The sequence below is a fragment of the Lynx rufus genome, unplaced genomic scaffold, assembly GCF_022079265.1.
Source record: "Lynx rufus isolate CCGP_SWC_20201006 ecotype Redwood Valley unplaced genomic scaffold, mLynRuf1.p SCAF_6, whole genome shotgun sequence".
NCBI classification, from domain to species: domain Eukaryota; kingdom Metazoa; phylum Chordata; class Mammalia; order Carnivora; family Felidae; genus Lynx; species Lynx rufus.
This window is the reverse complement of record NW_025814878.1, coordinates 88,868,076-88,890,244: the sequence shown is the minus strand read 5'-3', so window position 1 is coordinate 88,890,244 and position 22,169 is coordinate 88,868,076.

Here is a 22,169-nt window from a genome sequence, read left to right as displayed (position 1 = left end):
CCCTCTCTCTCTGCCCCTCCCTCACTTGTGCTCTCTCTGCCTCTCTCTGTCTCTCTCTCTGTCTCTCTCTCTCTCAAAAGTAAATATACTTAAAAATAAAATAAAATAAAAAAATAGAGACCTAAAGAGTGAGAAGGAACCAGATGGGCAAAGAGTGGAAAGAATATCTCTCCATGCAGAACAACATTCTTCCTTTCTTCTTTCCAATTTTGTGTTTTGGTAATCAGCACACATAAAATCCCTTTATGTAGGGATTGTTGATTCCCTGGAACCTTCTTCCTCCTCCATGATTGGTTTTAGCCAATCATGGTAATGCTATGCCCCTTCACCAGTGATTGGTTTCAGGGTGGGTGTGAAACTATATTCTGGCAAGTGGATATGATAGAAGGCTTCTGTAAGAGTTTTGCTTCTTTTTAAAGCAGAAAACTAGAAAGGAGAGCTTACTGTCACTGCCCCTTCCCTCTTCTCGCCTTCAGTGTAGAAGTGATGCCTGGAGTTGTGGCAGCTATTTTAAGACTATGAAGCAACAAGCAAACATGCTATGTGTAGCTGAATAAAAAAATGCAAACAAGATGTATCCTTGATGAACTTATTGAGTCATTGGACAGCCCTGAAGTCTGCTGCCTGCCAGACTTTGTCTCATGTGAGAAAAAAAGCACTATTTTTAAGTAACTTTAGATTTTTCTATTATTTGCAACTGAAAACATTCCTGATATAGCAAAGTAGTGGTGTGATCATATTTTAAAGATCTTTTCTGGGGCGCCTGGGTGGCGCAGTCGGTTAAGCGTCCGACATCAGCCAGGTCACGATCTCACGGTCCGTGAGTTCGAGCCCCGCGTCAGGCTCTGGGCTGATGGCTCAGAGCCTGGAGCCTGTTTCCGATTCTGTGTCTCCCTCTCTCTCTGCCCCTCCCCCATTCATGCTGTGTCTCTCTCTGTCCCAAAAATAAATAAACGTTGAAAAAAAAAAAATTTAAAAAAAAATAAAGATCTTTTCTTTTTTTTTGGGGGGGGGGTAGAGGGAGAGAGAATCCCAATCAGGTTCCATGCTGAGTCCCTGGTTCTATCTCACTGTTAGGGGGGTGGGGTGCTCTATCTCATAACTGTGACATTGGGAAGTGAGCCAAAATCAAGAGTCCAATGAGGCTTAACGAATTGAGCCACCCAGGCACTCCTTAAAGAAAGTCATTCTTAAGGAAGATCCTGCTGTTTGAGAGACCTTTTAAGGAAGCTCTCTATACAATATGGAAAATTGACCACTAACTAGACGTTACTATAAATTTTCTATGCTGAGTACAGTTCATGTGACAAATTCATAATCACACAGACATCAGATAAAGGGAGATTTATCACTGTAAGATGAGAACAAAGACTTTAGAACCTTTTCTCCTTAGATAGAGGTGTCTTTTGAAGAAGGCTTTTCTGAGAAAAAGCAGAGTTAAGTCTAGGTGGAATTGTCACATCAGACTCCATTCAGTCTTTTCTTTACGCTAACTGGTTACCTGTTAGGGCAATAATTCTCAAAGTCCTGTAATAAAAAGATTATGATATTTGATATTCTATGGCTCATTCTATTCTATTTTACATAATTTCTGTGAGAATGAAATTCAGATACAGGATACAAATAAGCTTTCATTGCCATTGCCAAAAAAAAGCACATGGAAAACAAAGAAAGGTAATAAAATACATTAAGTCTGTTGATAAAGAGGATTATACCTGATGACCCTTAACAATAATGATACAGATGGAATGTGACAGGCAATCAGCCCTCCACATTTTTTTTAATATGATACATCAAGAGATTCTTCCCTCATAAAATCATCAATGCTGCTGACCATTTCAAAGGGAAAAAGAAATAAATCCTGAACTCTGGATCCTATTAAATCCCATCTGACTAAAATCACTATTCAATTCTCACTTCTAGGAGGCTTTGAGTCAAATCAAGTTCCATTGCTTTGAAATTTTATACCTCTATACCTAATGATACAGAGCTACCTAAAAAAATGTGTGTGGGATTTAAATAAAGAGGAATGAGTGGTAATGAGGAAATCACTCCAGCTAGAATAAGACCTATGCTCTAATCTGTCAATGGCAATCAATCAATCAATGTCAGATATTTTTTAAAACCTATTGTCATCTATTTCATATTTTTGCCATGAGATAATTGTTGAAATGTATTTCCTGGTTTTTGTTCAATATTGCATATCTTTCCACTCTGTCTTTTTTCTCTATGAAATTGTTATATTATTAATAAGTATTTTCTAAAAGCTTTTAAAAAATTGTTTAAATAATTAAGTATAAATAATTAAGTATTACTTCTGGCTATAGTCCCATACTACTTATCTTATAGCAATAAATTCAACTTTTCTTTAACCTGCCTAATTGCTAAGGTACACTTTCTGAATGAGTCAGAGTCCTATAGATGCAAACAACAGAAATAGGCTCCCAGTTGATTTACACAAAGAAAACACTGAAAGATATCAGCCCTCATTATCAGACAGTAAGGCTTAAGAACCAGACCCAAGGTATCCCTAGTAGTCCAGGATCTGGGGATGACAGGAATAGTGTCATGGTGGCAAAAATCTAGACTCTCACTCCTGGATTAGATGAATTCCTACCATTTTCTGTCTTTAATCTTCCTCCAAGATTTAAGTTCCAGGCAATAAGTGTTTCATTAACCTATTTTCAATCATATACTCAAATATTGGTTAAGAAACTGTAGGCATCCTGGAGTACAATCCTACCAGGCTAAACTAATAATAATAGTAATAATAATTATAATTATAATTCCTCTAAAAGGAATGTGGTATCAAGAAGGAGAAATGAGGGGCACCTCGATGGCTGATTCAGTTCAGTATCTGACTCTTGATTTCGGCCCAGGTCATGATGAGATTAAGCCCCATGTTGGAGTCTGTGCTGACAGCTCAGAGACTGCTTGGGATTCTCTCTCCCTCTCTCTCTGCCCCTCCCTCCCACTCATGCATGTGCACATGCGTGTGCACTTTCTCTCTCGCTCTCTCAAAATAAATAAACAAACATTTAAAAAATAAGAAGGGGAAATGAATGCTTGGCAGTCACAGATTTAAGATGCCCAACACACCATTCTTAACCGTTTTCTGTAAACTGCCTTTCCTATTTTCAACTCATGGCTAAATGAAATAATTTTTTGCAGCCATTCTAAAAAATCAGGAAGCTCCTTATCATTTGCTTGATGGCCTCAGTAACTGAAGTACGGGAGGAGCTAAGTGGCTTTTATTCAAGCTGGAGTTCTGATCATGGAAAGCTCTAGGGTTCATGATACAGTCAGTTCACTAATGGAGTTTTCTCCCCATTGCTGAGTGGCAACACAATCAGTTGATTTGATGAAGTGGCTTGTTGTGCATCATGTTGAGTGTGAAAGGTATGAATGATGTCACCCAAAACAATATGATCAGCTATGCTTCATTCCTCTTTCATATCACCAGCTGACCAGTCGTCACCATGGACATGGCCTTCCTTCTCTTCTTTGCTGTCCTGTATTAATCCAGAATGTCCAGTTCATCCCACATTTTGATTCCCTCTGTTGCTTCCTTGTTCCTGCTGGTAACTTGCTTTCTCCACTTTGTTAATATCTACTCCTTCTCCTTCCTCTCCTCCTCTTCCTTCTTCTTCTTTAAGTAGGCTCCACACCCAACATAGGGCTTGAACTCATGACCCTGAGATCAAGAGTCACATGCTCTATGGACTGAGCCAGCTATGTGCCCCTTAACTATCTTCTTAGTAAGGAAATCCTGCCATCCTTTATTTTTATAGGGGGAACAGAAAACCTTAGAAAGGAGATGTGTGTGCCAAACGCTAAACTCAGGAGAATGCTGGCCAGTTGTTTAACAGTTTCAGACTCATCAAGGAGCAGAATGGGAGAAATACTTTAAAAGGTAATTACATTCTTTGCTTAGGTTTTTGGCAGAGTTGACAGTATTGAGAAATAGTCAAATTCAACCTGTGGAATAGTTTTAAGAAAAAAATAAAAATTTTGATTACATATTGATTTTTCTTAGGATAAGGAGAATGAGGTAGCCTCTTGTTTTGTTGATGAGCCAATTTTCTTATCCAGTCTGTTCATTGATACGATTCTATTGCTGATTGCTAACCCAATTATTTCATAAATGGTTAAGTTAGATTTTCAGAGGAGTACACTTGAAAGCTATCAGAAATAATCTGGACAAGCTTCTCTTCATTTTCTTTCTCAGTTCAAGTGCTAAGAAATAGTCCTAACAATAGTTTGAGGCATCATTAGATATGTATCTTTGTTTGGGCAGAGCATGTATGATTTGGTCTGGGAGTCTGAATTGCCCACAAATACTTCACTGAACTTTTCAGAGAGGTTAGCTACCCTCAAAGCTGAAGCAAAAGTTCATGTCATACTACCTTTATTAGTATCCCTGCAATCCCAGAAAGAGAAAACAGAAGAATGAGGACAGAAAGATGGGAGAGCCAGTCCAAGGATGACCTACCAGGACAACCTTCCAGTTTTGCTTCTTCCAAGACCCTGACAAAGCAGCCAAGCCATTCCCACCGGCCCCAGAGTCCCTGTATACCTACAACTCAGTACACTTTTCTCTCTCCATACTAGTCAATGACCATTTGTACTGCTCATGACACTGCCTACAGGGAGAATTTCCTTTCAAGCCTGTCCTTCCATCCCTGGGTGGGGCTGTAATGAGTAATCTATTTTTCTGCTGGCACTAATGTATGGTGAGAATTCATGTGTAAACTGGGCCTGTCATCTCTTCTTCTCTCACTTGGTCACAGGGGATCACTCCTTCTCTCTCACACCTCATGAGGCCCCAGATGTGAGTTGAGGGAAGTCCATTGATACAGCAGTGGCAGGTGCCATGAGAGTTTGAAATACATGGATATGTAATTTACTTGTGCCTTCTGGGCATGTTCAGGCTGGACCCCAATTTTTCATTTCTATCATAAGTCTGCTGATACATCTACCAAACTTATCACTCATTGTGTCTGATAATAGCATAACAGCAGTTCTAGTTGTTTAGTCACCTGACGTTCCGTGATCGGGCACACAATTTCTACCAGCATCTAGTAAAATATCCAAAACCAATTTAATACCATTTGAGACCACTGTTGTTATCTCCTCTTCCTGAACCTCCTGAGTTGTATTGGCTCTGCCCATTTCAAAGCCTGATTCTCCAGCCTTTCTCCTAAACAATGAGTACCTGAATCCTTCTAGCAAATTCCTTTTATTTAAATTAAGCAGTCTGCTTTTGTTTCTTGCAACCAGAAATCTCTGACATATGAAAATTGTGTACTGGTCAGGCAGGTTAGGTAGTTATGTAGTGGTTAGTTCCTTCGTTCTGAATTATGTATTTTCACATTAGCATATGTTATCATCATGACATTATTTATTGATCTGCTACAGCAAAACATAAGAAAACTGAGTTTCCATTGTGCCAAAGAGAAAAAGCAGCTTGGGTCTCTTGCCTCTACAATAAAGCAAAGTAAAACACAACAACACTGTTTACATCTAATTTGATCCTAGACTTCCTTCTGTGGTTATTTCACATCCAATTCACACAACATTCAATGCTATGCATTTAACTAACCTAAGTGTGAAACTACATATCCACTCCTGAAATGCTGTTAATTTCATATAAAAGAATCAATTACAGGGGCCCCTGGGTGGCTGATTCAGTTGAACAACTGACTCTTGATTTCAACTTAAGTCATGATCTCATGGTTCGTGAGTTCAAGCCCCACATTGGGCTCCACCACTGACAATCCAGAGCCTGCTTGGGATTCTCTTTCTCTCTTACTCTCTCTCTCTGCCTCTCCCCTGCTTTTGTGTGTGTGCACTCTATCTCTCTCTCTCTCCCTCTCTCAAAATAAATAAATAAACTTTAAAAAAAAAGAATCAATTACAGGGATTTTTTATGCTTTAGTGAGAATTATATTTTTTGTAGCTACTTAGATTAGGACATTAAAACTGAAAAAAATATCAATATCATTCTTAAACTCCTTTTTCCTCAAAACAACTTCCTGTAAACTAGTCAAAGAGATAGCCAGGTTGCTGGAGAACAGAAGTGAGAGGAGCACTTTTCAATGCATTCCTTTGAGGCTTTAAAATTTGGCATTATGTTGGGGCACCTGGCTGGCTCAGTCGGTTAACTCACAGTTTGTGAGTTTGAGCCCCGTATTGGGCTCTGTGCTGACTGCTCAGAGTCTGGAGCCTGCTTCAAATTCTGTGTCTCCCTCTCACTGACCCTCCCCCATTCATGCTCTGTCTGTCTCTCTGTCTCAAAAATACATACACATTAAAAAAATTATAATAAAATAAAAATAAATAAAATTTGGCATTGTGTTAACAGATGTCAATTCAAAACATAAAATAAAACCATCAGCTTTCAGAAAAGCAAGTAAATAATCCAATAAACTGTGCTGATGTATCTTTGTATGAAAGAATAATACATATTTGGTAAAAATTATGTTTTTAGGCAACACTAAATGATAACATTTAGGGATGTACACCGGGTGGTAAAAATACAAACAAAAATAAAGAAATTATTACCATAAAAGTCATTGGGGCAATAAAATTTCAGCAGCAGTGGAGAGGGTTATGTTGAGGTAGAGAGAGGTGGCTGAGAGAGGTGGTTCCTATAAGAGTGCTTACCTTACACTAATTGATTCTTTTATACAGTTTTCTGTATCTGTGTTATATTTCACAATACAAAACATTCTCAAGAAAACTCTTGTTTTTTGAAGGATTTTTTAATGGGTTGGGAAAATGTTCACAATATAAAATTCAGTGGAAAAAGGGCAGGTACACAATTCTGTAGATTCCAGGTATGCATATGCACAGTGGATATTTGCAGAAATAGACATTACAGTAAATATACCAAACGTGAATTGTATTTCATTTTTTTCTTATTTCATATAGCTGCTCTCTTGGCTTAAATGTACAACATCATAATTTGTAAGATAATATTACAGAGGTGAGGTGATAAATCTAACTTGCCAGGTAAGCACTGTGTTAACCCTTCTACTTCTTCAGTTCCTATCAAGGCAGGCATTTAATAGGTTATAATCATAACATTTTAGAGCCAGAGAAAAATCATGAGATCATCTTCTCACATACCTCTATTTCTCAGAGGTAGAAACCAAACAGCAGATAGGCTAACTTGGCCAAGGTCCAAGATTAGGTAGTCTTGGACCTGGGACAGGGCCCAGTTTCTCTGCTCCCTCTCACACTGATGTATGCGTTGCATGGAGGGTGAACACAAAGCCTTGCTCTTTAAGAAAAGTTTTACTGACTTTTCCCAGAACGTGAGTATTATGAGAATTATCATTGAGCAATATTATCAGTAAAATATAAATTTGTAATGCAACAGCAAATGCTGAAAATTAACATTGGAGAGATTTTATTTTTGAAATTTTTAAAGAAAGCAAGAACAATAACACATTCTGTGACTTCTAGAAGACCTGCTTGAATTCACTTATCTAACATGGTAATGGTAGCTTGTGACTGCAATAAAGTCCATCATTACTGCTTTTATTGCTATAAAAATGATAAAGCCTACACGGCAACTGCTTTCGATCATGCTTGTTTGGACAGGCTGCTTCTGACTTCCACCTCATTCGTACTTTAGCCCCACTTCTGTGCCATGTAGACCTAAGCAGTTTGCACAAACACCACATGACCTCAACTGTACCTCCCAGAGAGAAGGAAAAAATAAATAAATAAAAGAGACAAATTACTAATTAATAGATTAAATAAATAAATAAATAAATAAATAAGACAAATGCTAATTGCCACTCTGTTTCACCTAGTCTTCATTTTTTAAATTAGTTTTCAAAACGCTTCAAGTTTTAGTTCCTTGATATATAATATTCTAACTTTCCTCCCCACATTTTATTACTTTCTGAAAGATAATCTGTAACCTCTAACCTTCACTGAGCACCTACTACATGCCAGACACCATCCTCAGGGTTAGGAATATAGAAATAAATAAACGTCTCTTCCCTCAAGAAGCTCATTATCTAGTGAAGAAGCAGCTACACAAATAAGCTGATGATGGCAACAAGATGTGGGTGGTACTATGTGGAAACCAGGGAATGTTCTGCTGATACTTAACACAAGTGGATGGCTCTACATTACTATCCCTCTGTATAACATCTTAGAGCCACAGGATGAAACCAAGTGAAGCCCTACGGGTCCCAATCCCCAGTTCCTGTCAAGCTTATATAAGCAAACAGCTTTTCTGTCTGAATGTAGAAAACAAACACTATACTATACAAAAAAACACTAAATAAATCCCTCAGATAGAATTTCAAAGACTAGAGTGTAAAAAATATACATGTTTTATCTCTATCTTTCCACGAAGTGGACAGAGAACTAATTCCATAAAGAAGGGGACTGTGGAAGACATTGTAATACACTAACCATCATCCAGGTCATTCCTTATGAACAGATTCTCAATTTTATTTGGGGCAATAATGTGTACAGCCCATAGTACTTTGTAAGATAATTACTATTCCAGACCCTTTTGCTGTTAAACATACCAATGTGGCACAGTTCTGCCAATGAGATTTCATGGAAATCTGTCAGGAGGCTTCTGAGACTTTTTCAATGCTTGTAAAAACAGCAATAAGAGAAGAACTTCCTTTTACTACTTCTTTCTGATTTGAAATCAGATGAGATGTTTGGAGCTGTGGCAACCACGGAGCAATGAGGTGGCAAGAATAAAGACAAAAGCCAGCATGCTAATGACACAGAGAAGAAAGAATCTGTATCCTTGGTAACATTTTAGGGGGGTTGGACTGTGGACTGCCTGCCCTCAATTTCTGTTAGGTAAACATTACATGTGTCTATGAGTTAAGCCATTTTAAAATGTTTATTATGTTACTTGCTGCTGAAAGCATTGCTAATACAGATAAATATCTAACTTGTTCATCTCTCTAACTTTAGTACTGAGAACAGCGGCTGACATGGAGTAAGTGGTCAAAGAATATTTAATGAAAGAATAAAGAATGAATGGATTTTAGATCAGGTACCAAGCACCATACCTAAACTTGTGGGTGGTAAAGATATTGTACTTATTTTATATTGAATTTCTATCTTGAGTATAATTTCTCTAAAAATAAAATGTGCAATGCAAATTTTGTTTGCCTTACACTGCTTTATCCTTGCTAACAAAAGCTCAAATTTTTTTATCCTTCAGCACATTATTCAAGGGAGGACAGACCGTTCTTTGGCCCCAGGAAAATCAGTCTTGTTTGATTCAAGCCAATTGTGCTAGTCTCATATCCTTTGCCTATGCCTGGGCATCGGAGACACCTGGAGCCAATGGGGCTGTTGAGTTTGTGCTGAAAAATCAGCTGATAGCCTTATGGGGTTTCCCTTGTGCATAACAGTTGATTTTCTCTTGCTGCTCTTAAGATTCTGTCTTTATCTGGAATCTTTGACATTTTAATTATATGTATCTTGGTGTGGACCTCCTTGGGTTTGGGGGTTTTTGGGGGGTTTCCTTGTTTTTTCTTTTTATAGTATTTCTGCACTACCTGGACCTGGATTTGGTTTACTTCCCCAGGTTAGGGAAGTTTTTAGCTATTATTTCTTCAAATGATTTCTGCTACTTTCTCTCTCTCTTCTCTCTCTCTTCCTTCTGGAACCCCTATACAGACAATGTTAGTAGACTTGATTTTGTCCCAGAGATCTTTTAATCTATCCTCATTTTCTTAATTCTTTTCTCTTCTCGCTGTTTAGCTTGGTTGCTTTCCAATACCCTGTCTTTCAGATCACTGGTCCATTCTTCTGCATCTTCTAATCTGCTGTTGATTCCCTCTCGTGTATTTTCCATTTCAATTATTGTATTCTTCAACCCTGAGTATCTTTATGATCATTATTTTGAAGCTTTTCTCAGGTAGATTGTTTATCTTCATTTTGTTGAGTTCTTTTTCTGGACTTTTGTTTTGTTCTTTCATTTGGAGCACAGTCTTATTTTGATTGACTTTCTGTGTTTGTTTCTATGAATTAAATGGAAAAGCACTTTTTCCTGTCTCAAAGGAATGGCTTTGTGTAGGAATTTCCTTGGGTAGACTGCATATTCCTGGCTTTGGCTGGCTAGCTCGAGCTATAGCAGGCACAGGCTAAGGGTCACAGGGCACTCTACACAGAGATGCCCTGGCAAGACAGATGAAGCTGAAGCAGGTACAGGCTAGAGCAAGGGGAGATCTCAGGGTATTCCATGCAGAGGGCTCCCTGGCAGGATGACTGAAACTGAAATAGGTGCTCAGACTGGATGGTCCTGGGGTGCTCCAAAGAGGGTTATCCTAGCAGGACACCTGGAGCTGAGATATAGGGACATAAGGGGTATGAGATACAGAGGGTATAGGGAGACTGGTAGGATAGCTAGAGCTGCAGTGGGTGGGTGATAGGAGGTTGCAGGGCACTCCATACAGAGGGTGCCCTGGTGGAGCTGAAGCAGACGTGGGCTAGGTATGTCTCAGTGTGCTTTGCACCTGTTGCCTTGGCCAGACAACTGGAGCTCCAGGGGTACTGTCCAGGGGTGTTCTGGTATGCACCATGCTAGGACCACCTTAGTGTTATGGCTGGAGCTTGGGCAGGTGTGTGGCCTTGGGGGACCAGCTGGGGTGATATGGGCTAGGGGCCCAGGGCTCACTGAAGTGGCAGGCGGGCTAGGATGCCCAGGCCCTGGTTCTGTCTATGCTATCAAGGTGGAGAAGTATCATAAACAATGGTGCTCACCAGTCCCTCTGACTCTCAAGAGCAGTCCTCATGTCCCCTGCCATTTTAGACACTCAAGGGCTGGTGAGACCTTTAAATCATGGCTCTTTTTCTGTGCCCCAAGGAAGATGAATCTGCAAAGAGATTCCTCCATTACCATCTTGGACCCAAATTTTGTTTCTTCATACTGAAATGTCTTTTCTGCAAATTGTCACAGCAGTGGAAATGTCACTTTACTTCTTGGTAAACCACTGAATCATTAATCTTGTCCTTAGTCACTCAGTATCCCTAGTATTGTTGTAACTAATTAAGTGAAGAACTTCGGTTGAATAATATATATAATATAATATAATATAATATAATATAATATAATATAATATAATATATATAATTCATTTTAATAGTATTCTTGAGAAGATTGATCTTAGACACTTGATCTTAGACAGAAGGCCGAGGAGCGATGAGAGAAGTATTGATAAATGTGTAGAGATTCTGTAAAATGTTGAAAAGTTTAAGCAACAAAGTAACATTAAGTTGTGACATTTATAAAACCTGGTATTTACTTGTTTGTTGATGTATTCATTCACATGCAGATGCTCTCTCTAGAAAAGCAGAGGGATAGGCAGACATAAGAAAGATTAAAAACCCTCACAAACTAGGCAGAGACAAGAAGCTGAATAAAACTGGAGCCAAAAAACAAAACAAAACAAAACAAAACAAAACAAAACAAAACAAAACAAAAAACTATGAAATTGAAGGAAGGAAGAGAGCCTTAGTTCATAATATGTTGTATGATTTAGATTTTTACTCAAGTGAGATATTAGAGAATCACAGGTTAACCACCTAAATGCGATAATTTTCAAATAACTTAGAAAAAGTATGGTTTGATTTATTCTAAGAATTGCTATCATTAACTTAAAATTTTATCTTTGAAGAATAAATCATAATAATACTGTTTTTTCCATACAGTAAATATTCCTTCTATTTATTCTTATTGATCCTATTGGAAACCTTGTTTTTTATTGCCTTGTTTAAAATCTAAACCATCAATAAGATAGCAAAGCATATTTTAATGACACTTAAACCTTTTGCAACCTTGAACAAGTAGAAGACTGGCAATAAGACTTTAATCTGTCAGCTCGGCAATTTTCTAAACCTGTCACTAAATTCTGTGAATCCACTTACCCAAAAGGTCAGCAGAAGTAAAGTCTTCATTGCACAAGTTGATACCAGTACTGTGTCGTTTGCCAAGAACACTTAGTAAAATAAAGAATTCCATTGTTTCAATAGGTTGACCTAGCAACTTAGAAAGGTGGGTTTTTTTGGTTTTTGGTTTTAAGTCTATTTATTTATTTTGAGAGAGAGAGAGAGAGAGAGAGAGAGAGAGAGAATCCCAAGCAGGCTCCACGCTACCAGCACAGAGCCTCACATGGGACTTAAAACCATGAACTGTAAGATCATGACCTGAGCCAAAATCAAGAGTTGAATGCTTAACCGACTGAGCCACAGGTGCCCCAGAAAGGTTTTCTTTATACTAATTTAGATGAAGAGACAGAATAAAGTCAAATAGCTGTTTTAAGGTAGAGGTACTCCAAAGTAGTGCTTAAGGGCTCTGAAGTTTGATAGATCTGGGTTTGAATCTTGGCTGTACCAGCTGTGAGATCTTAGTTTACTTTCTCTATGATTCAGTGTCTCCATTTGTGAGATGGGGATAATTAATAATAGTTCAAATACAACAGATACTGCTGTCTCTCAATACCCATTCTCCCCTTCTTCCTCAGCAATAGAATCTTAATTTTTTAGCTAGACATATAAATGATTGAAAAAAAAATCTTTTACAACTAGGTGTGGTCTAAGTTCTGGGATATATGTGGAAATGGTATGTGCTACTTCTGGGAAGTGTCTTTAAAGAAAGAGGGTGTGACCTCTTGCACCCTTCCTTTTTCCAACAGCTGGAAAATGACGTGATGGCAGGGCTATAACAGCCTACTTTGTCCTTGAGGTAGCCTTGTGAATGAAAGCTACATATGCCAGAAGTATAAAACAAAGATTGAATCCCTGCCACTACGTCATATCATCCCCGGACTGTTTCTGGAATACTGGAACAGGAAAGAGAAATAAACCATCTACTTAAGCCATTGTTTAGTGGTATATAATTCTTCTCTCTCTGTCAACCTTAATCCTAATTGATAATACTACCACAAAGAAAGGTTTTGAGAATTAAATGAGATCATGTGTGAGCTATATAGTAGGTGCACAATAAATGATGCCTATTATCATTATCATTATTAGTAATATTCAAAGATAATATTATGGACTAAAAACACATAAGAACAAAATATATCTATAAAAACATACCTTTCAGACCAGTGGCATTAAGGAATTATAAAGACATTTATCAAAGAGTAAACTCTATCCTGGGAAGCAACTTTTGATGTGATAAAATAAATTACCTGCAGTAAAGAAAAGAGGTCAAATATCTAGAATAGCTCCAAATCTCCATGGTAACCATATGATTTCTTATACCGAGCGTCATCCAATGTTCCCAGTCTGAAAGACCTTGAATATTAATGAGTAATTGAAAATGGAGTATGTACATGTGGTTTGCTGTAAAGCAAAACCTTCTGACTGGTGATGGATCTCCTAATGGTAACCTCAACTGTCAACAAAAGCACTATGTAAGAAAAGAAACAATTTTCAAAAGATAAACATTAAAAACTCAAAACAAGGACCATTAGTAGGAAAATATATATATAATAAATAAACAATTTAAATACATATTTGATTTCTGCACCATAATTTGTCCTGAATCCTTTGAAGTTACATACTATGCATCAGAGATATTGATGGAAAATTTGAAGATTCCAGAGCAGCATCCCTCCACCCCTAATCAGAAATTATGTCCAAAATAATGTCATAAAAGATTTTTTATTAATGCAACCCAATAATTTTTCAAAGTATCCGTTGTCATGATTTTTACCTCTTTCCCATAATTCTGCTGCCAGAGCACACCTTAGATGACTAGTTTGTTTTCCCTAATAATTCCAATGTCAATTCTGTTTATTTTATTTACTTTTCTAGTTTTTATACCTAAACTAGGTATCTTGAAGCCCCAGCAGAAAAGGCAGGAGTAAATTTTACAGCTGCTATGCATGCATACAATTAGCATTTTTAGGCATCCTCATTGCAAAGAACTAACAATGGAATCTAACTGTGGTAAAGGCTAAGGACCGTACTCCACCTCACCAGGATTCATATTTTGAGACTGAGACCAAAAAAAAAGAGGGTGGGAGGGGATGTAGGTATCCGCATCAAAATTTTGCAAGTAAACAAAGGTAATGCTCAGAGGTATTAGATAACTTGACCAAGATCCCACACCTTGTTTGTGTATAGCCCAAACAAGATCTGATTTTAAACCTCTTTAACGCTATAGCTTGGGCTTTTTTCAGCAAGCCATTTGGCCTCCACCACAGAGAGGATAAAAGCAAGATTTTGCCTTTAACACTTGGAATAGTAATGCAATAATCATGAACGTACTTGGGAAGTTGCAGAAAAGATTTTTGCAAAAGGGTGACTCAACATTGAGAAATAGTCATTAAGAGATTTCAGATCAAAGAAAAGATATTCTTGAGGCCCTATATGTTTTGGAATTCAGATTTTAGAAAGAAAAAAAGGGTACATATGTCATATATTATGACACATTCCAGCAGGATCTAGATAGCACCCCTTTATCAAACACATTAATATTTCTGTAGTAAACCATATGAGAAGCTATACAAGTCACATGTCAGTTCAGTAGTTTTTACTGCTAAATGAGTTCAGGTCAGATCAGGTTTTGCATTTCTAAAATACTTCCTCTTTTCAGAGCCTTTTGGATCTCATAATTACAGGTAAAGGACATGGACCTATACTATGTCCTGTCTCACCAGGTGAGGGAAATGCTTATGATAAACTGACTGATTATCAGAACTGACTTTCCACTAACAGAGTGAAGACATCACATATGCCAAGTCTGTCCCATATAGTTGGCACAAGCTTGTTTCCTGTTTTGTGACTCAATTACAGTCTATTATGTGACTCAATTGAATTTAAAAGTAGGCCATGAAAATGAAATACAGGTCAGTATACTAAAATCCAGGTAAGCTATTAAGTAATTCATGTGTGACTGTTCTAATTCAATGTTAAAGCTATACTTAACTTCCAAGTTTTACATTTAACTTGCAAATAAACAATTGAGAAAATTAGGAACTACTGTAAATAGATTATTAGTCCCTGAAATTCAATCATTAATGTCTCATTAAGATCCATCCTGTTCAGATTAAAGGCATTTGTTACCATTCTTTACTTTGACAAATAGATTTGAAATAAACATTCAGCACATTAAAATCCAACAAACGGGTGCCTGACTGGCTCAGTTGGTAGAGCATGCAACACTTGATCTGGGGGTTGTAAATTTAAGCCCCATGTTGGGGTGTAGAGATTACTTAAAAATAAAATCTCAAAAAAGTAAAAATAAAATAGCTGATATAATAAAATAAAATAACATTTAGCAAATAACCTTTTCTACCCTGTAACTGTATAAACCTGTGGAGTGATTTAATGTGTTATCATTTTTCATTTGTTGAGGAGCCTCTATATCTGGATCCAACAAATTCTAAAACTGCAGATAAATTTGCAAGTAAGCATATACTCATCAAAAAAAATAACCGCTAAATCTCTCTCATCATTTTACTCTAGTATTGCATTGATATTTTTCTCTCTTCTTCTGTGTCTCCTTTTATGTTCAGTCTTCCTAGATTCTACAACTGAAACTATTTTCCCATTATTTTCAAATGTTGAAATATGTTGGCTTTGATCTTCAGGAGATTTATCAATCAATATTGATAAGAACTAGGAAAAATAGTAAAACAATGAAAATGTACCTAGACATCTGAACAGCGATTTTAGCATAATTATTTTTCTTAATAAACTTGTGACCTGTGCTAATGGCAGCATTGTCAATGTGACAATGGCTACTACTGTTTTTGATTTTTTGCCTTGTAAATAGATAGTAAAGAGACCACTTAATTAGACCATGTGCTGTAGAGAACATGCTGCATGAACAACCCATTTTGAAACAAAATAAGAAAATAAAATAATAAAATAAAAAATAACTGAGAAAGAAAAGAAAAAACCAAAGTAATTTTTAATTATTGCCTAGAAAATAATTTCTGGCTTTCTCATATCCTAGCATAAAATCATTTTTTTTCATCAGCTCTCAATTCAATTTTTTCCCCCAATCTTATTCTACCAGAAGCTCATGTAGTATGACAAAGAGACAGCCACCCTCCTGTGTAGAAATGCACAAAAGTAGCTAATTACATCAAAACCAGAAAAGATACAAACACCACCCATAAAAAGGCTAAATGACAGATGGCTAAATGCCATAACTAAGTTTTATAAATATTATCATTAATCACATTAATCACCAAAATTATTTCTTTCCTAAGGGAACAAAGTTCGGAAACAAGTAGCATATATTTTAGAAAGTGCCCCTTGAACTGTACAAATTGAAAGATAAGCAGTGAAATAAGTGCCTACTATTTCACTGCCTCCCCTGCAGTAACTCATTAACAGTTTCAATTATGTCCGCCCACTTTCTAGCTCCACCAAGCACTTTGTTGCTTTTTCCAGTATCCATATGCAGAACAAATTCCAAATAATCTTCACCAAATAAGTAACTCTAAAATTTTCCTACATGGGTCTTACATGGAGTACTTACAGACCAATGGAAATCTTATAATAAAATACATTGACCCAGGGGCCCTGAGTGACTCAGCTAAGCATCCGACTCTTGATTTCAGCTCAGGTTATGATCTCCAGGGTCATGAGATCGAGGCTCACCTCAGACTCTGCACTGACAGCATGGAGCCTGCTTGGGATTCTCTCTCTCCCTCTCTCTCTCTGCCCCTCTTCTGCTTGTGCTCGCTCTCTCTCTCTCTCTCTCTCTCTCTCTCTTTCAAATTAAAGCAAAATGTGCTAATCTAATTCTCTGATTATTTAGATAAAATAAGTGGTGGCTGAAGAGTATTAATTTGTTCAAGGGCACATACTCATTGAGCAGCAGAGCCCAGACTAGAACTCAAGTCATCCAACTCCCTCTCCAGCGGTCTTTCCCACAGTCTCCCTCAGATCATGTTTCACATACTGGATCACAACATTTGGGTAGAACCTTTTGTTAAAGAAGTAGTGAAGTCTGTCTTCCACATTGGGCTCTTCAATTTCTTCATCTCAATGCAACATTTTTGCTTTTTTGATGTTATGGGGTTTTATATCATATTTTCTCCAAAGCATTTCAAGAGCTGTACTGCAAATTTAAACTATTGTTTCTGTTATTTATTTGAACTTAGCTGAATAATTTGCATAATTATGAGGAGGATAAGAGGTCCAGAAACCATATTCATGATATAAGTGGAATCATCACAGGATTCCAGTTATTTCCCTGATTGTAAAGGGGTATGTGCTCTTTGAAAAAAAAGTCATACCCTACAAGCTATACAAAGTAAAATGCGAGCTCCCATAAAAAAAAATTTTTTTTTGAAGTGGAATCATCACCACCTATCTGCTAAAAAAAATTTTCATTGAAGAACAGTTGACACGTATAGTAGTTTCAGGTGTATAGATTACTGAGTCAACATTTATATGCATTATTAAATGATCACTACAATAAGTCTAGTTATCATCTGTAACCATACAAACTTGTTATAATATTATTGGCTATATTCCCTATGCTGTATTTTACATCTCCATGACTTATTTATTTTAAAACTGGAAGTTGTACCTGTTAATCCCATTCACCTATTTTGCCCATTCCCCCCTCCTCCCTTCCCTTTGGAAACCGCCAATTTGTTCTCTGTATTTATAAGTCTATTTCTGTTTTATTTGTTCATTTGTTTTGTTGTCTTTTCTTTTATTTGTTTTGTTTTGTTTTTTACAATCCACATGTAAGCAAAATCATACAGTATTTGTCTTTCTCTGTCTGACTTATTTCACCCAGCATAATACCTTCTAGGTCTATGCATACTGTTGCAAGTGGCAAAATTTCATTCCTTTTTATGACTGACTAATAATATGTCATTGTGTTTATACATCACATCTTCCTTACCCATTCATCTTTTGATGGGCACTTAGGTTGCTACCATATCTTAGCAATCATAAATAGTCCTGCCAGTGAGAGGAAAAAATGATAAACAACAAATAAATAATCCTTAGAGTGGATCATTCTCACTAGAGATCCTAGTTACACCTCATATGAAATAGGCTGAGGTGTTGTCAAATGCCAGAGTTCTTTGTCACTCTCACCAAGACTGTTTCCATGACAAGCTTTTGATAAGCAAAGAGAACAGTGGGAAGTGCTTTCTCTTTGAGATAGAAAAAGACTCTGTAAGTTGAATATACCCCCAAATTATATCATTTGTATTAGTTAAAAGAACACAATAGTACTATAAAGTAAAATAGTGTAATAGCCAAAAAACAAGCATTTGTTCATACATATATTCAGAGTTGCTATTCCTTGGACAGTGGGGGCGATATCGTAATACCGTTCGCTATAGTAGAAAATGCAGTGCAATGGGTCTGCTTGAGTTGCCACAGAAAGGGGTTTAGACATAACGGTAGTTACGTGATCTCCTTTAGGAGAGAATCAACTTTGAGAACCATCAAGAAACAACCATAATATAAGGGTCCAGGGTATTTACTTTATCTCACTGTTGATTATATGCTTTCTCAGATATTAGACACAACATGTTTATAAATGAAATCCCATATCAATCAGCAGTTAGCCCCCTGAAAACAAGGCCAAGATATCTTATTTACCTGGAGTATTCTTTGTCTGAATTTTTAGGGATCGTCTATATCTAGCATAAAAGTATTTTGTTGTCAGGGCACCTGGGTGGCGCAGTCAGTTAAGCGTCCGACTTCAGCCAGGTCACGATCTCGCGGTCCGTGAGTTCGAGCCCCGTGTCAGGCTCTGGGCTGATGGCTCAGAGCCTGGAGCCTGTTTCCGATTCTGTGTCTCCCTCTCTCTCTGCCCCTCCCCCGTTCATGCTCTGTCTCTCTCTCTCCCAAAAATAAATAAACGTTGAAAAAAAAAATTAAAAAAAAAAAAGTATTTTGTTGTCATTCCCAAGTTGCCAAGTTAGATTATAAAAATAGTAAAAATAAATTAAATGTAGAAAAGGTAGAATTTTGCTAAATATGTTTTAAATTTGGTTTATAGAGTGCACAGAGGCCTGGGGGACATATTTACATTCATGTGAAAAATTATTTCTTATTCAAGCCTGGGACCTTCTCAAAACTGCCACAGATGTTTCATTTCCTCTAAAACGATATCAATTTTGGCTTTTGTTTCACCTTGAATTAATCAAGGGGGAACTTTTTCACTTTTAATAAGTAAAAGTATTTGGAAGAAAACATAACAGGTATAATTTTTATTACACTTATTTATTTGTGTCCAACCCATCTCAAGAAAAAAAATAGGTGAGGTAACTCATAACTTTAAAAAGTATAAAAACAAGGTGATCAAGCAGAAGCCTTGGAAACAATTACACTAAATGACTCTGAGATTCCTGGCAGCCAAAGCAAAAGAGAAATTCAAAGTGTTATTTTCTTTCTTTCCTTTTGCCTGATAAGAGAATGTATACAAATTCATATGAAAAGATATATTTATCTTTTCCTGGTCTTAAAATCAAAATTTAAAATTTCCTTCCCTTAAATCAAGGGAAGAATTATATATAAGTGCCAAAATAATAGATGTCAAATATTATAATGCACAAAACTCTCAAATGCAGTTGTTACTTACAGATGCTACAGAGGCACTTTCCATATTAACATTTCTTCAAGTGGAAACAGATAAGAAAGCAAAACTCATTTATGAGTGTAATCGTCTCAGAGAACTAAATTAGTGGAATTTAACATTTCACAATCTCTTGTCCTAACTTGATTCAAGGATTTAGCTCAGAAAAAGTAGAGCAGCACTTCTAAAAGTGTGACTTGAAGATTCCCTGAGCCAGATTATCCCAGGTTCTTCTTCAAACATGGAGATTTCTGCCCCACACTCTAAAGCTACAGAATCAAAATTTCAGGTGTGGACCTTAGGAATCTCAACTGTAAGTAAGTATTCCTTTTGAATTGTGTGCTTGTAGTGTTTGGTTATTAAACACCATCAGGATCAAACCCACTCGTCTATATTTGGCTTTGTGATGCTGAAGCGGAGTCTCTGTAACCAAATCTCTTCTTTGCCACCTGGCTCACTGTTCACTTCTGCCAATAGGGGGCACTTAGAGGGAGCATGGAAACTAGGTGCAAGGAGGTAGACCATGCTCCTGGTTTGCTTGCTGTTCCTGTCAGTGTCACCCAGCTATAGCCTTCACCTTGGTAGGTCTTACTGTTTCCAGTAGCACTTGGTTCCATTTTCCATTTCATTTCCATCTTACAAAAGCAAGGCCCATGGTGCTCATTTGGAGCACCAGCATCTTCTGAAGTCTGGGTTCCAGCTCTACCAGGCTCTCCTCTGAGTTCCTGAGACACCAGCACCATCCAGGCAGCTTCCTCACCTCAGAAGTCTGGATTCCTTCTCCAAGCTTCTAGGTTCTAGCAACCCAAACTTTTCCCCTTCTCTCCTCCCAGGCCTAGCGGTGGCAACTGCTTCCTGCAATTACTCTGTGTGAGATTGGTTCCTTTTTGCCCTTTCAGTCCTCCAGTACCTATATAACCAATTCCCTATATAAATTCTCTCTTAAAATAACTGGCAGGGTTTGTTTTTCCTGAGTTGCCCCTGATGATACAAATGTTAAGATTTGAGTTCTACCCTGCCACCCAATAATTGCACTACCAGCTATTTACCCAAAGGTTAAAAAGTACTGATTCAAAGGAACAAATGCACCCCAATGTTTATAGCAGCACTATCAACAATAGCCAAATTATGAAAATAGCTCAAACGTCCATCAACAGATGAATGCACAAAGAAGATACATATATATGTATGTACTTTTATTACTCAGTACTTTATATTACTCAGCCTTCAAAAGGAATGAAGTCTTGCCATTGGCAATGATGTGAATGGAGCTAAGAGTGTATGATGCTGAGTGAAATAAGCCAGTCAGAGAAAGACAAATACCATATGATTTCACTCGTGTGTGGAATTTAAGAAACAAAACAGATGAACATAGGGAAAGGAAAAAAAGAGAGAGAGGCAAGCCTTAAGAGACTCTTAACTATAGAGAACAAACTGAGAGTTGCTGGAGGGGAGGTGGGTTGGAAGATGTGTTAGATGGGTGATGGGCATTAAAGAGGGCACTTGTTGTGATGAGCACTGGGTGTTGTATGTAAATAATGAATCACTAAATTCTACTCCTGAAACCAATATTACATTATATGTTAAGTAACTAGAATTCAAATTAAAATTTGAAACAAAATAAAAATTGAGTTCTAATGACTTGAAGGATTAAGGAGGTGACAACATATCTCTTAGCCAAGGGCCCTCTCACTTATCAATTATTTAAACTCCTATTTTGGTAGCAGTATATAAAAGCCTGGTACTGAGAGCTTCAACTACGACATATTATTGCCTTAAGAAACTTCCAAAAGCTTTGAGTTCCAAATAAGCACATAAGAAAGTTGAAATTCTGTTATTGAAAATGAAAATTTCTCACATAGTCTTTCCCAGACTCAGAGCTAACCAGTTTTATATAGGAGTAGCCCACTTATCAGTCTGGGAGCAGAACAAAAATTTTTATCAAAAAAGATATTTATTCTTCCTAAGGGCTTTCATAGGAAGCATTACTTGCATTATCTGCAAGACAAAGTCCAAACCTTGGCCTTATATTTAAAAGCCACCCATGAAGTTATACCTACAAAATTTTTCAAACTCATTTCAATCATCTTTATTAGGATGCTGCTTCCTCCTGGGCTAGTTGTTCACTGACACATCTTATATATGGATTCCTGCCTCCCCACGTTGGCTCAGGCAGTTTTCTCTGCCTAGGAGTCCTCACTGAATATATATATATATATCTAGAGTAGTGCACATAATGGGAACTCAACACATGTTAGAACTGGTTTTCATTGCCTTCTTTCTACATTAAGCCTTCCTCAGGGTTATTCTGTTTTGAACTGCCATGCAGCAAAGGTTATCTTCCGAATTGCTTGTAGACACTTCCAATCTATAAATTCTTTAAGAACAAGCCATAGATCATACATCTGTGTATTCTCACAGTGCCCCCACAGACCTCGCATAGAATAGTGACTGCTAAAATTTGTTGAGTGAATAAATGACCTATGAAGAGTCATCTACTTTTTTTAGGAGTCCATCATTTCTCCTGTACTCTATTGCAGATATCTCAAATTCTTCTACAAATGTAGAAGATATGAATAATATCCAATATGTCTTA